The following is a 16,922-nucleotide window of genomic DNA, read 5'->3' on the forward strand; positions in this document are numbered from 1 at the left end:
TTTCCACCCCTGAAGGGAGGAGAGGATTTCCCTGGAGAAATCAGAGGAATTAAGCATCTTTCTTATTTCACATTTAGTAAGCCTTTTTGTGCATGTTATGATGAAAACCCCAGCTGGGTTGGTGCAGCAAGGAAGTGTACACAGCAACATACCAGACACCGCATGTCTCACACTGATCTTGTCTGTGCCTGTCTTTTGGCTGCATACCTCATGGCTTTAGTGAAGATTGCTCCTGTTTTTTAAGAGGTGAGATCACAATAAGGTCCTCTGAATGTAACTTAATGTCATCTCCATAAACCAGCTGCAAACTGGTTGATTGTCATACAAAGTGCTTAAAATTAGCAGACAGTTCTCTTTGGCCACGTGCTTCAATAAATGAGTAGGAAAAAAGCTGGAAAAGGTACAGAAACCCGGGGCTAATTACTCCTTTTTCAGCAGACCAAAGGCTTTTTGAACTTGTCTTTGACATCACCAGTTTTGAACCCTTAAGATCTGTGGTAAACTTCTGTTAAGAAGTGAATATCATTTCCTCCTTTTGATTTGGACACTAGTCCATAAAACTGCTTGGTGCAAAAAAAGGCAGTCTAAGTGTCCAGGCTTCACAGTCCAGGGAAAAGAGAAAACTCCAGGTATAGCACAGTTTGAGCTTAGCAGGAGTGGCAAAAAAGCTGCAGGAAGGATTGAGACAAAAGTCAAGCTTCATATTGCACAGAAGAAAGGCAGATTTCAAATTTAAATTCTTACCAGGTGATTGAGATATTTTGTCTGAAAGTTTGAATAAACATGTCCACTGAAGAGTATCAGCTGTGTCTACAGTGGCTGGTGTGAAACAAAGAAACATCTGTTATATATATGTTTTGGACACATAGGAAAGCTTGGAGCCAAGACTAGGGGTCAAGAATGCTGTATATACATATATGGCATAAAATGCATTTCTCAAATGTAGGCATAGCTAATGTTCTGGTACTTTGATAATATTCCCTGCTGTGAAATTGCCACCTAGAGTGAGTTTGCAGTGCCTTCACTCTGCATACGCAAAAGTACATCAGGTAAATCAGCCTAGTTAAAAAAGAAGACCCCCAGCCAGCTGCAATCACAAGCACACTAGCTGAGTAGTAGTTACACATTTAGCTTTGGACTCAGTTTAGATTAAGAACTACAAGAGCTACCCCTTCACCCCATTAAACCTGTGACTGTAACAACCATGACCGGGAGAAACTAGAAACATAAATACTTCAACTTTTAAAGAACAGCAATTAATTATTTTCCTTAAAAATCAGCAGCATAAACATAAATTGGTTACTTACTGTTAATAAATATTTGCTTTGTCTGAAAGAATAGCAAAATGGATGCACATACACAGGATTTCATGCTGCCTGTAATATTTCAGGTTTTGTATACATTGTTTTGGATCTTCCCCTCCAGCCAGCTCTAATTCCACTGACTTGGAAATAGTGAGAAAGAATTAGATTTGTGGAGGGAAAGAAAATACAGCTTTTATTTTTGCTACTAAGTATTTAGCCTGGCTAAAGTTCAACCTAGCTTTGTCAGATAATATGCATCAAAATATTTTTATAGCTATGTTGAACAGATTAACCAGCCAAAATAAAAGGCCTGAAGTAGGACAATGCAATTCTCTTGGCAAGCTTTGTGTCAAAGTTGTATTAATGGCATAGCAGAGAAGGAGCACAGGAAAATAAAAGCATCAAAAGGAAGCACAAAGCTTTAGTAAACTGAAGGATGGCTGGTTAATGAGACATCATATGTGCTTGTAATGCACAAATCCAGCCTTGTGCTGCAAAGGTGAAAAGAATGAGCAGAGAGCATCTTGTTGAAAGGAGATATGAACAAGGAAAAGCAGGATTCCCTAAACAGTAAATCTCAGATGATTGTATCCCCTTTGCCTCTGAGGTGTTAGGGCAAATGGTTAATAGCTGAGGATGATGTGGGTGCACACCACTTGGAGGCTGCTCAGTCTGTATTAATACAGACCTGTCTTACCAAAAAAAGCCAAAAACTGCAGCACTTCTGCTACCAGCCACTACCCTTAGAAGCCATTGCACAAATCTGGCTGGTGTCTTCATACACAGCATGGTTTGCCAACAGTGACACATTCAGGAATGGTGGGAATAAATGACAATGTAGCAAGGGATCATGTCTAATTGAGGCATTTCATCTGTAAAACACTGAAAAGAGAGGGAATAATCCAAATCTTAATTTGTGCAATGATTCATGTGAATGACAGCTGCTCTATCTGGGTCTGAGGCCAAGCCAATTAATCCATGGAGAGGAGGTCTTGCTGCTCCCTTTCACACAAATCTTAGGGGAATAATGCCAATGAATGAAACAAAATGGATATTACAGGGAAGGGATAGACTTCTACCTGAAAGGCAGTGGTGTGACCAGTGACTTCTCAGTTATGAGCTAGCTTGTTATCCAAAAAAGGAAAAAACCTGTGTTTCTCATAGGAGTCACTTTACTGTGGAAGCTCCACCTTTATTTCCATAAATGCGTTTGCTACATGTTCACAGATGTCTTTGGAAATGCGTTTCCTTCCTGAGAACCAGAGGGATCACAGCATAAGGAAAGAGCATATGGTGAAGTCTTAGCCTCAGGGGGTATGCAGATTGGACTTTACTTGGCATTTTTCGTGATATATGATTTTTCCCATGGAAACAAGTTGGATTTAGGAGAAAGAAGGTTTTGTATTAAAATTTCAGAATGGAGAATGTTCTGAGAAAACAACCACTTTTCCAGGAAATTAATATTTTCTCCCCCAGCACATATCTGTGAAGCTCTTGACTACAGTGCAGAGCATGGTCTTATCTTTTTGGAAACAGTGGAGAAAGATCAGTGAACTAGACAAATGTATGCCAGAGGAGGCAGCAGTAGTCTGAAGAAGGTTCTTCTATGGAGAAACTCCCTCAGCTAGGCAGAAAAGATAAAATCCATCTGTTCCAAAGCTTCAAAAAGCTGACAAAAAAATTTTGGTACAGCTTTTTCAAATTGTATTCACCATTTTTTTTAAATAATAAGTCTCTGATTTTGACACACAGACAGGCTCTGTGTCTCAAGACCTGGGAGCAGCCATCAGAGGGTCAATGCTGAACCTTGAAACCCCGGGAGGGGGAACAAGTGCTTCTTCAGCGCCACTGCTCAGCACTGACATCCAGAAGAGACTCAGGCATGTGGAGGAGGAGGTCAGCACCTTTAGAGGCGTAACTGCTCAGATCAAAGGTTTCAGGCATGTGGAGGAGGACAGCACCTTTCCACATGTAGCTGCTAAATTCAAAGGTTATTGTAATGATCAGGTACAAATTGGTATTTCTTAGGGTTTGTCATTAGGCAGAGTACAAACAGGTTTTTCCTTGAGGCAGACAAATGGTATGGAATTTTTTTACCATGGATGGTTTACATTATCTAACATGGAGACAGTTATTGTAAAACAACTAGGCATTTCTCATTCATGCTGTTCAATATTAACTCAATGCAGTATCCATGTCAACCAGATTGCAGCAGAAGATTCTCTCTAATTTATTTGGTTCTTAAATGCTCAAGAGATAAAAACTCATTGACCAACAGCAGGAAGTAAAATTTACATTTTATTGAAAAATATATGTTAAAAATCAATATGTGTGTGCATGCCAGTGAAACACAAACCAGTGAGAACATCATATGTGTATGAATTTGTAAGTTAGGTTCTGTATACGCAAAAATAACTTTATTTGTTTAGGCCTCATCTAAACCTACACGGACTGGATTTCACTTTTGCCAACCAGATCTGAGGTAGAAGCTGCAGAGCAAAGAGAGGGTAACACCAAATTTACTGGATAAGATGGTAGTTTGTATTACTGGAGCAGTGCTAGGAGGGAATTACAGGATCTCATTTTGGGCAGCATACACACATCCACTGGATTAAGGATAAGGTGTCCTTTAATTTGCATTTACAAGTTAAGCCAGAGCCTTAACTTTATATGGCTTTTAAAATACCATATGTTACCAATGTATAAAGAGGTGGATTAAGATATTGCAGTAGAATAGCAGGCATTCTTCCACAAGACACTTCAGTTTAATTTATGGGTATTTAATGTGCTTCCAGAGGACAAAATTATGTATACATTTTTCTGAGCGTGCACCAATCATCCCCCAAACTCCAAAGTAGTTAGAAACCTAGATTTGTAGTAAAATAGTTTGATATAGCTACTAAGCAAAATGGAGAGTTCATGGAAAGGACAAATAGAAAACACATGCTTGCAGAAATAGCACTGGTAGAGAGTAACAGTATAAAAGCACGTCCATAAGATCCTTAATGTTTGTAAGCTGCATCTGGTAACACAGAAGGCTAACAAGATTTCAGACTACAGTATGTCAAATTTATGAGGTGTAGAAGGATATGTCCCTTACCCTTATGTAAAATAATTGGCATTAAATAAGCTTAAAAACATTCCTGAGCTGGTCTGAAATTTAAAGTTACACTCTGGATTTTGTGAGAAAGTTGGTGGATTGTTTTCCTTGTCTTCAAAATCTATCATTAGTTATTATCCATCTTATGTTTCGACGGTGCCGGTGTCTGGGAGCATCTAAGCGCCAATGCATCTTCAGCAGTGTGAGTGTGGCACTCAAGTGACTTGATATGTATGGGATGAATCTTGTGAGCTTTCAGAAGTGTCTAAAGTCACAGAACTATAAAACACTCTGAAAACAGGCACTCCAAAAAATTGCAATCTTTTTCTTTCTCCCCCTAAAAGAACAAAAAAAGGACTATTTTGCTGTACATGTGAAAATGTTTTTTCTTTCTTTTGCCCATGTTATACAGTTTCTGGCTGTATATTGTTACATGAACAGTTAAGCTTTTATTTTATTTAAGAAATGTGTCATTCCTGATGTATGAGAAATGTTAGCCCATCCTCTGAGAATCAAAGCACTCACTTTGAGCATTCATTTTCCTTTTAAGTTACAAAAAAAGTCATAAAGGAACAGAGTAAAAGTTACTGTAAAGCTAGTGATCAAGTCTGGGACTGTTCAAGCTGGATTCAGTTCCTTTTTCTACCAAGGATTTAATTCTGATCTTACCCAAGCCAGCTCCTTTCTTGCCTGCAAAGAGTGAAAACAACATATCTTTTCCTGAAAGGTTTCTGATGAAGCTAGTTATGCTAAAGAGTGTATAAGACCATTAAGACACATAAAAGAAAGAGATTAAATAAAATATTTTTTTAAGGATATATAACATTCCTTTGTTCTGTATTATTTCCATTATTCAATAACCATATATATAAGACCTCCTTACAGCAATAACACACAGAAATTGTGTGGATAAGTATCATAATATGTGCAAGATACTCCAGCCAATTTTAGAGCCTCTAAGGGCTAGATGCTGAAAGAAAAAATAATAACTTTGAAGTCCTGTTCTAAGGTATTACAGATTACACTTGCCAAACGGACAAAGCATAGTAAACCTGAGGAAGTCTGATTTAACTCTAACTTCTGGGGTTTTTTTCCTATTAAATTAGGAAAATGTACATTTGGGTTATTCAAACAGCTTTTGTTCTGCCTTAGGCACTAATGCAGGGGCAGGGACGAATTTGCCTTTAAAATTGTTTAATCTAATTTAGGGTTGTGGAGACCAAAATGGCTTAATCATAACCATATGATAGTTACCATAGAGTATTACTACATGTAAGAGTTATTATATTAATTTTATGGGCTCGTAAATTTTGCTATGGAATAATTCTGCTAGCCCTACACTATACGTTATCTTATACTGATGACGTATACTCTCAAACTCAGTTTCCCCATAACTTTTATCTGGGATTGGGATATAAATTTTGAAGTGGAAAATACATAAGTTTTCACTTGAACTGCCCTTTTATTCCCTCATCACTGCAAGATCATGCATACCATGTTGTCCTTGGAATTCTCAAGTATCTCTTCAAAGTATAAGAAGTCTCACTTCCATGAAGGCATCCCTGGCAGAGGCATTTTTATTCTCCTAGAGTAATTCAATAGTTCTTAATTTCACCCCTGTATAACATGCTAAGTGGCCGAGTTCTCTCTGTGTTGGTGTACAGCCAAGAATAGCGTAAGTTATATTGATTCCTGCAACCTTAAAATCCATGGGAAGGTTCCAGAAGCATTTGGATGTCGTAGGAAAGAAGAAGGCACTTGGGGCATGGGGTTGCACTTTGGGATCCTGGAGAGCTCCCCACTCTATATGCAGACAGCAATTGTGCCACTATCAATATCGCAGACAAATAGTGGCCCTGTTTTACTTGAAAATAGAAAAGGGCATGTTCCTGATACAATGCCTGTGGGTCTCTAACTTGTCTTTGCCAAACCATGAAACTACTTTTAAGGAATTTTTTCTTAAAAATATCTAAGTATTTCTGAGCCTGAGTTGGGAAACCAGCAAGGCGTAATTCAGCTAAATAGTAAAAGGATAGCAAAGCCATAAGCAAAGAAAGCAAGGCCAGGTGGTGTAACCAGGTGTCGTGCCTACATTTCAACTTCTCTTGCTTCTATCTCATCTGATTCTTTAAAAGTGGAGGGAATTGCTATGCATGTATGAAATCCAATTGCTGACTGCTGATGTATCATCTCCCTCACTGTCATTCCTGAATACCAGCACAGCCTATAGAAACTGTCTTTAATCTTTCTTACACTTACCTTTTTCCTGGAAGCTTCTCTCATCATGTGTTCTGGGAAATGTCTAATCCATTAACAGCAAGGACAGCTGACTTGAGCAGTTCTGAAGCTGAGCACTTGTCAATTTTAATTTGGGGTGTTATCACAACAAAATCCAGCTACGGTCCTCTAGGAATGCATATACTGCACACTCTATTAAACCTAACTCTTTGTTCAAGGTAGAATACCTTACAGCTTAAGTAAGATAACAGCAAAATATCAAAACAAGGGCTAGGGCCTCTTTAAGCCAATATCCAGGCATGTTTAATACCAGCTTTTGGCAGTGTGGAGTCAGGCCTAGTGGGAACTGAAGCAGTGACAGTGGAGAAAGGGATGGAGCCGGAACTTTTCCAATGTTGACATTTGCTTGCAGAAGCTTGGGAGTTTTTCCCCAGTGATGCTAACACAGCTCTGAATTGTGAAATGGGAAGTGGAAGCTGCTGAATGAATGCAGGGATTCATGAAAGATGGATCAGGTCCGTTAGTGTGCGGGAGAAGTGTGGGGGGTGTATGTGCAGGTGTATCTCTAGAAGTGTATCCATGCATATATATTCATATATGTGGGTAAGAGAGAAACAAGTACATACATTGGATGTGAGCTGCATGCCTCCAGGCACTCAATGAAACAGAGGTGTGCTGTATGATAGTATTAGAGCTGCAAACAACAGCTGGAGGGCTTCAGAGGATGAAAAGGCAAGATTTGCTGAACAAGGAAAGTGCTCCAGTGAGGATAAATGCATTGCATAAAGGTGGCACAGTGGCAGTGGGACTCATAAGCAGTGCTCCTGGACATGCTGTGCAGGTGGGCGTGCCTGGAGACCCTGCCGCTTATCAGCTGTGGCTGAGGCAGCAGCAGTGCCCACTGCCTCCGCGGCTGCCTGTCTCCACCAGCCAAAGTAGCTTGAAAAGGTGTCATGAGATTTGCCTTCATGTGGTTCTTAAAATAGCACTGTAAAAACTTCAATGATGACTGAGTGATAAATTCTTGAGAGCTGAACCTTTTTTTTTTTCTGGTGAAATGCAGCTGAAATGTGGAAAGTCTTGATGTCGCTAAAATTGCCTTTTTCAATAAGATAAAACTTTGTTTTGTATCTAGATTAATATGTCCCTGTCACTTTAGGAAAGGCTTTTGCGTTAAAATGCCAAGAAAAAATCAGAGTAAATAGGCACATGGGACAGGAGACAATAGATCTGTTTGTTTAGCCTATATGCAAAGTTGAATTGAAACACAGAACATGAAATACAATCATTTTAGCCAAAACAATACATCGCTATGTTATGTATTAAATAAATGTATCTAGAGTCCTGGTAGAATTGGCAAAGACAGGACCCATTCCAGAAGAAATGGCTACTGCAATTGTTGTCATTTGGGAAGTCTTTGGCGATACATTAGAATCTCAGGGGGTTTCTTTCTTTATTTTATTTTTGAATGGCCAAAAGGTCTTTTTTTTTTCTCAAATACTCCCAGTGTAAGTAATAGCTGAATCAGCTTAATGAAAGGCACAGAAAATTAAACTGAATAGCAAACAAAACAACAAAGCAGGGGTACTCAAGCGAGGAGCCAGTAAGAAGGCTTAACTTCCTTAATGTGAGAAACAAAGGACTAAAACCTCATTACGGGTGTGAGGTCAGCAAGCAGCCCTGCCACTGCTCCTGTTAGTGGCAGGGATTTTAGTTATAACAGAAGCTTTCTCAGCATTTAATGAACAGAATAAATGAGCTTTAGATGGGCCAATACTTGAAGGAGCCTCTGAGAATACAATAGCTGCTAATGGATGTTGTTGAACTGGTGAAGAAAGAACCCAGAGAGCGAAGCCTTGACACACTTTTCATGATGATGTGTCCAGTGAGGAAACAGACACCCCAGGAGCTGTTTCTAGGACTGCTTCAACTGGGTTTATGTACCTTTCCCTTTTGCAAAAGATGCCACCAGATCACCAGCCAAAGAGGTGACTGCTGCAAGCACCAGGATCTAACCTATAGGTAGACTGATCTCTGTTCTTTCAGATTTAGCAGTGTGAGACCTGTTCTGATATGACAGCTCCTCTCAAGCTCTGAAGAGGGCTGCCTTGCTTTTCGCAATTTGCTGACAGCAAAGATTCAGAAAATGTCTGACTGAGTTCAATTATGTCTTTTTTTTAAAAGTGTGATCTTATTCTTTTACTAGTTACCATTTCCTTCACCTGAAAAATGAACAATATTTTTTGCAGTATTAACTTTCCTGATCTGACAGGGGAATGATGAGCAGATGATGTTTTTCAGACAGGGCCTCACAAAGGCTGCATCCATAGAGCCTCCCGGGCACGTTACAAGGAGTACTAAGGCTGTATGTGACGCAAAGTGGGGATTGTCAGTACTTCTCATAAAGTATGCTAGAAAAGAAAGTCTGCATTGACTTTATGCTTGAGTGCATGATGCACAAAGGCCTAAGACCTAGAACAAACACATTTTAGTATATAGGAAAAGGCTCATTAGTTGTTTTCTCTTCAGCATGTAACAAGGAATTCTTAGAACATTGCAAAGCAATCACCCAAGTTAAAAACCAAAATTAAACAGAGTGAGTGGTCTGAGAAAAACAGTAATGTACTAAAAAATATGGACTTCTTTGCTACTGAGGAGCAATACTGTGCAACTGTAGCCCAACAGATTTTCCTAATATTATTATAATCTTTAAAGTAGCTGCTACAACAGATGCAGTTTCTTAGGGTCCTCAGCTAACTGTACGTATCTTTAACTGGATAAAAAGAAATCATGGAACCACAGAATCACAGAACAGCCAGGCTGGGAGGGACCTCAAAAGATCAGCTGGTTGAACATTTCCTGGGAAAAGGCAACCTGGATGAGATTACCCAGCACCCTGTTCAGTCGCATCCAGAAAACCTGCAGCGATGGGGACTCCACCATGTCCCTGGGGAGGTTGTTCCAGTGAAGCATTGTTCTCACTGTAAAAAAATTTATTTCTTAAGAAATATCAAAAAGGAATCCTATACTCAGGAAGTAAAAGACAAGCAGTATCTTTTTCTGGAATTTCAATACATAGGCCCTTTGCAGTGTGCTGTAAATCCATAAGACTAAAGACAAATTGATTTTAACCCCACAGCAAAAGTGAGCCCTTGACTCTGCAACTATTTTTCAGCACGCACAAGTACATAAGTGCAAATGCAGAAGGACAAGACTAAATGCAAGTAAAAATCTTGTACAGCTGAGGTGTGTGTGACATTGCTGGTGTTCAGTCCAGGCTACCATATCAAAGAACCCAGTCCTTCCATCTTCCTCACTTGTTAAATATTCCCCAGAGCAATGAAATCACAGGTCTCAGTGGCCTACCAGCCTGTTACCGTCCTCAGAAGCAGCCAAGTAAAAGTGGCTTCTGTTTGTTCCTGCTTCTATCTTCTCCTAATCACTCTATACCATTTCACACCTGTAACTTTTCTGACAAAATCGCTACCCACAGCAGAATCATCCAAGATGTGGCTCCTGTCCTGTCTCATGGGCTGCCACTGATGTGTGCCATCCATTCTGATCGCTGAGCTCATGTTGTCTCTGACAAGAATATGAGCTGGAAAAACACTGTAGGTTTATTGTCAAGCCCATATGTAATTTGAAACTGAAAACCTCAGTCTTTGATCTGCAAACTGAGCTAATCTGCCATGGAAATGTCCAGACAAGAGTAAATTTTACTTCAGAATATTATTTCCATTAATTTTTTTATCTGCACTTTTAAATGTATTTAAGTATTTCCTCTTTCTGTGTTACAACAAGTGCTGATTTGCTGACTTTTAGATGACTCTGGAGAAGTGTACGCGAGGAGTTTGGAACAGACCCCACTGAGCTCGCTCAGATCACCAACCACAGGATCTGGTCCAGTGGCTCCAGCTGTAGGTTGCCATCGCTGGTTGCCCTCCCTTGTGTGTTCCCCTCCACATACCCTGAGGTTTTACCCCACTGATCCTAAAAGCACCTTATATATTTGTATGTGAAGCATACAAATAAACTGCAAACTCTCTGAGCAAAAGGCAGAACAGAGCAATCGAATATCCTCCATTGCTTCTTCTGTAACGCAGTGCTGGAAGCAAAGCCCTGAAGTTTCTGCTGGTCAGTAGTGGTAGAAGAAGAAAGATAGGGTGGAGGCTGGCATGCTGCACCTTCTACAGCCAGAGGGAAATGGAGAACTGGGGAAGGGAACAGAAAGCCAAGGTTCAAAATACATCAAAGGTAAATCCTGTGCAAGTGAGAGTGTCACTAAACTCACCACTATATGTCAGGAAAATTTCAGCCCAGGCTTATTCAATTAAGTATTCTGTTGCTCAGTATTTCCAGGCCACTTACAGATATACCAAATGCATTCTATATTTACAGTTTATTTGAATACTGATGGAAAAATTGATGGTTGTCAGGATTAAGCAAGAGAAGGTCAGTTTTCCTAAAATATCTTAAATATAAGCAATCCATTACACTGATGTATTATCAAGTGCCTATTATCTCAAAGTAGACTTCATGTAAAAATCAACAATATTTAGGTAAAAACCATGCACAGAAGAGTGTATTTAATGGCTAGTCTAAGAAGTACTGCATAAATAACAGTTGAGGACCACAGGAATATTTTTTTTTAATTTTCAGTGATAGAATGGTTTAGGAGTATGAAATATCTTTGTGAGTCCACTCTTTTTCCTTCTGCAGGTATTTCACTTGTCTAAGAGTATAAGATGGAAACAACTTTAACCACCATGGATTTTAAAATCCACTTTCCCTATAAAAAGGTGAAGCATGGCATACTGGTGTATTTCAGAGGACATCATCTCTTAAAATGAGACAACTTTACAACAACAGTTTTAAAAATAAGAAAAATGGAGGGACAGGCCCTATTCAAGACACTGTAATCTTACAAAATGAAAGTAAAATGGATAACAGATGCAGAATGATATTGGCTTGGAAAACACAGTCTTGTTAATAGGGAGCTGCTCTGGCAAGTATGGGAAATGGATCTCATGCCTCTGTTATCTACCCTTGTATATTTAAATCTGAAGATTGAAATCTGCCCATCCCACATGCAACCCGTGAGGGGCTGCAGGGCAGATGAAGCAGCAGTGCGAGCAACCTTGAGCATGTCACTGTTAGAGTACATCGGCAGGAGACCTCAGAGTTTCATACAATCCAAAGTGGATTTACCTTAACAGCTACCCAACTCCCACAGATTTCCTCCCCAGAAAAGATTATTTTCTAATTCTGCTGTTAGATCTCCACTTGGAGTCAGGTGCTAAAACTCACATCTGAATCAGTGAAAGTCAAGGATCTTTTCCCTCTCCCTTGGTGTCCTTTGCTCAGCACCTGTAACCATGTTATTTCTCTTTCTGGCTCCAGTGAGAGTCTGAGTGAAAAAAACAGCCAGTTTTGGCTAATACCTAACAACTGTTGGGCCCTCAGGTATGAGTAATGTGGTCATAATGTACATATTAAAATGCAGTTCATGTGCATTATGGATAAAAATGTGTTGGATTCAAGCTGTTTCTTGAATCAAGCAGACAAGCATTGCTTTCTGATGCCATCTGTGTTATGATACAGCAAAGACCCTTGATTGTCTTTCATCTTTATCCTCAAACTGCCTTTTGGTTTTGTCCTTTGTGAATAACATTTTCTTGGTAGCATTACTGCAATGGCAATGGTCTGACCATATGAAAGAAAAAAAGATCTCTGGGAGGAGACAGGTTTTTATAAGATCAACTATTATACTTGACAGAGTTGTGTCACTGATCTATCTGGTCAACGGTTTAGGCCATCATGATGATTAAAAAATGGTACCACCTCATCATATAAGCCTTGCCTCTTCAAGCATATTTTCTATTTAAGTTGTGGCTACCTTTACAATTACACATATTAGTATATTGTACAGACATTCTGCCATCACAAATGGCTTTGCACAAAAACCAAATTCATTATACCTTGTTAGGCAGGATTAAAGTTAACTTTTTATGCTTTCTCATTTGTTTTTCAAATTAGAGTACCATACCTTCAGTTAAAGCAAGACTACCTGTCCACTTTACTTTGCAGTCCTTTGATCTATTTACAACAATTACAAGGTGTAATTGTGACTTTAGATTCAGTATAGTGTTTCTCTTCTCTTCTCCGCAGATCATCCAGTGGTTGAAAAGACGGAAGTCACCTCAGAACCAGCAAACCTCACATAGTTTAATTCAGCAAACTAGACAGGAGAACAAAGAGTAAAATACTGTTTTCATATATCTAAGGTGTCTCTTTCTTCAATTTACAGAAAGTTTAAACTACCTGTGTCAAAAATGTCCTAGCTGGAAAACATATTATGGCTCTTCCAGTAGCAATGAATTGGGAATAAGTGATGTCATTTGCTTGTTTCAGATCCTAAAGAAGGTCAACATCTCTACTGAAGCCCTGGCATTACTGGCTATCCACTCTGTGTGACTGTGACTTTGGAAAAATGGACAGAGAGCTAAATTCAGAAGACTGGAGGAAGAGTAGACATCCAAACTTAAAGATGGTTTCCAAAAGGATAAGGTGCAAGATGACTAAGAAGAAAACATAGGAAACCCCCAGCACGAAATATTGATGAAGTGTATCTAGTGTGGTCTTTTTGCTTGTCTCTCACTTTATATTTCAAAATAATTCAGTAGAAAGTTATACCTATCTGGAATCTGGGGTTTATAGTTATGGCAATGAAATGTTCTACTTGAAGAAATTTATTTTTTCCCTTAATGGATATTACATTTCATCACTAATGGGATCTGCCTCTGTTCCTTTACACATACCTGCTGCCTCCTGGTTGAAGATGCCTGTTCAAAAGATAACCACATTTCAGTCATAGACCTAGTGGTGAGGAAAACTGGTCTTTCAATGTTAACAGTTGTATGAATACTAATGAAACACAGCTGCTCTGCCATTTTTATGTTAACTTGCATCCATAATAATATTTTATAGACATTTCCTGAAAGTTACAGTAGCGGGTGTATGCTAGCCACAAAGAGACTAATCATTCTAGTTACCCCACACCAGTTAACATTTGCAAACCCTGACTTCTAGAAGGCACAGTTTGAAAGTATTGATACATTCATTGCCCTCAACTGACTTGATTGAGGGAACGGAAATCTGTTGACATCTAGCAGCCCCTAAAGTATTTCAGCAAACCTACTTTTGTTTTTGCTTTTGCATTTGTGGCTTTACATGTGTTACTGAGCATTGCTTCTGCTATGAAGTTATCAGTGGTCAATGGCAGATGTGTGGACTGAGTCACCGTCAGCTCTTGCATTCAACAGCTGTGTGTTCACTAGTTTTTGCACATCACTTCAAACTCAGAAATGAAAATTACAAACTGGAACACAACTTTGGAAAATCACCAGCCCATGATTTAATATGCAAGTTGCCACCATGCTAAGGTGCTCTGTAGTTTCATGTTTCAAGGATTCAAGGTTTATGCCTTGAGTCAGGAGACCTGTCCCTTTCAAAACTGTGGTTAGTTTTCTCTAATGTGTTATAAATGTCTAATTCGAGCCTTGTATCCTGCTGTGCTCTTTGTCTGAATGCTCCATTTGAAAGTGGAGTTCATGGATTTAATTTTCACTGTGAAAATTATACTCTTTTTTATCATTTTGCAGTTCATTCAATTCAATTCAGTTTAATGTTCATAAAGTAACTACCCTACCCATGTTGATATCAAAAGAAAATGTGATGAGAACTTATTGCTATATCTTCATTTAGCCATTCGTTAATTCCTGTACTTGTATCTCTTTTCTCCTTCCTTAGCATTCCTCAAAAGCCATTGTGTTTTTTCTCAACTGACTTCATGAGAAACTGTGAGGTTCTCATGGTGCTGTTGGGAAATGTATATTGTAGAAGCTCATTCAAGTGATTTATGCAATTAGGAAAATGTACAAGCAATGGCTCCAGGACATGCCTGTAATAAAATCCAAATGCAGGTAATGAAGTTGAATTTCAGATTAAAATTTTTGCATAGCTCAGCTGCAAGCCACATAAACTGAAGCAATTCCAAACTTGCTTGGAAAAAGTGATGCTAAAATTAAAGGCAGAGGAAATGTCAGAGAGATGCAGCTGCCTGTGCAGTCCCATATCGCTCTAACAGTTGTCTCTAATCTCTCTCACCTGCCTCCGTGAAATGTTTTGTCACAGGCTTTGATCAGCTACAGTCTGGTTGTTTCAGGATTGTCAGAGTGAAATGACGAAGCAGAAAGCAGTCTGTGTGTGTGTGTATGTGTGTGTGTGTGAGTGCACGTGTCGTAAAAATATCTCAGCTTGAGAACACATATCAGAAAGTTTCTACTCAAACTCAAAACCACAAATTATTTTCCCACAAGATGAGGTACCAGCATTATGAAGAGCAACCAGTCAGAGACTACTCAAGAATTTATAGAGGTTTTTTTTCAGACTGAGACAAAGAGGCAGTGTTGGAAAATGAATGAGAAGAAATCCCCTTTGAGATGTTTCCTCATTCAGGTCTCAGTTCTGCTCTCTACACACATGGTCCAGACCTAGGAAATTGTCTGGGGTCTTTTCTCATGTGAGTAATGAAATGGACTGAGCAAGTAGATTCAGATTAAAGGCTCCTAAACTCAGCCATAAGATTTTATTGCCACTGATGGAGTATCACTATCACAAAAGAAAGATTAGCAGTAACACCGCCAAACTTGTACTACTGATTTTGAAAAAGAAATCAAAATCTAGGATAGGAATTTCACTCTTAGCCTGTCTTTATTGGATGGGGTGAGCAAAAACTTTGGACCTAAGAACCTTAAACATAGAGAAATGTCAAAAAAAGCAATGAAGTTAACGGAAGTCTAACAGCATGTTGAAATGCAATAAAAGACAAAAACAAAAAGTAGAAGGATTAAAAGCAAAAAAAGATGAAGCATTGCTGTTGACAAGTTTTGGAGAACAATCTCTATTATAAAATGTTGTAGTCCACAGAAGATGCCAGGTCAGTCATGTACTGCTGGTAGGAAAGGTAGCTGAAACAGGCTTGGTAGTTACAGGGCACTTTAATAAAACTAGTATCTTTTAACATTGCACCACACTACAGATTTCCAGGCCACAAGGAACCATTGAGCTGCTATTCTTTTTAACACAGACTGTGGCATTTCGTCAACTCTTTCCTTCAGCTTGTGTTCAATTAAATCATATCTTTTGGGTTGAATGTAATTTTGACTGAGAACTCCCAGAAGTGAAGAATCCATCACATTATGGGGTGAATTGTTCCCATTATTAATCAGCTTCTTTGTCAAAAAGCTCTGTGTCTTATTTATAACTTTGATTTGCTTGGATGTGATGTGATTTGTCCTAAGGCCTTCCTAACAGTTTAAAGATGCATTTTGAAACTGGTATTTTGTCAGTTCAGAAAACAGGTCTTAGGCTGGTTGTTGTGGGTTCAGGGTATTTTTTTGTTGTGTGTGTTTTGTTTGGTTTGGTTTTTTTTAATGAGAGAATTATGCTTTTTAAAAAAAAAACAACAAAAACCAAACTCATATTTCACCAGTGCCTAAAAGTATTTGAACTAATTGGCTAATCTAATATTTTATCATCTGCATTTTAAATTTACCTAATGTGATCATACTGTGGGAAGACACAAGCATACCTTTAAGACTTTACTTGTAGGCTACCACCCAGGAAAAGATTCAGAGAGTGCCACATGGGTACAGCATAATAATCCCATCCAAGTGCTAGAGTGAGTGTCCTTAATAGATGATCAGCCCTAGACAAGACCAGCAGAATGTATTTCCCATTGCCTAAAGCCAATGCAAGACTGATGCCCTCATTCCCTGAGAGAACTTAGTCCAGGCTTAACAGGGTGATGCTTAATAAACCTCCAAAAAGTTACTGCTTCACACAAGATTTGTGCATAAGGGAGCCTAGGTTCAAGGTTATTTTCGCCATCATTATTTACAAGCAAGGTAATTGCTCTGGTCTGCTCCAGCTCTGGCCTTTCTAATTGACAACAGAGACCTATCATTTGCAGAAAGATTATTCATTACATAATCAAGTGATTTTCCCAATCCCCTACTTTGCCCTTCACTGTTAGTATCCATTTATCTTATTGACAGTATCCATATGTCTTTTCTCTTTTCCCTTAACCTGTATGTCAGGAAAGCATGAAGTTTTCAGAGGGGAAGGAAAGGCAGAGGAAGGAGCTTTTTCTAAGTTGCTTTGCTTTCTGTTGACCTAAGAGTAGTCATCGCCTTTGCCCCATATGGCAGTGCATCAGG

General features: G+C 39.0%; 1 long non-coding RNA gene across 1 annotated transcript; it reads left to right on the forward strand.

Moving 5' to 3' along the window:
• Nucleotides 1–9,957: 9,957 nt before the first annotated feature.
• LOC135310450 (uncharacterized) lies at nt 9,958–14,583 on the forward strand. Its single transcript, XR_010370513.1, has 3 exons — nt 9,958–10,559; nt 11,362–11,441; nt 12,811–14,583. It is a non-coding gene; the product is annotated as an uncharacterized LOC135310450 (long non-coding RNA).
• The last annotated feature ends 2,339 nt before the right edge of the window (nt 14,584–16,922 follow it).

The sequence above is a fragment of the Phalacrocorax carbo genome, chromosome Z (assembly GCF_963921805.1).
Source record: "Phalacrocorax carbo chromosome Z, bPhaCar2.1, whole genome shotgun sequence".
NCBI lineage: Eukaryota > Metazoa > Chordata > Aves > Suliformes > Phalacrocoracidae > Phalacrocorax > Phalacrocorax carbo.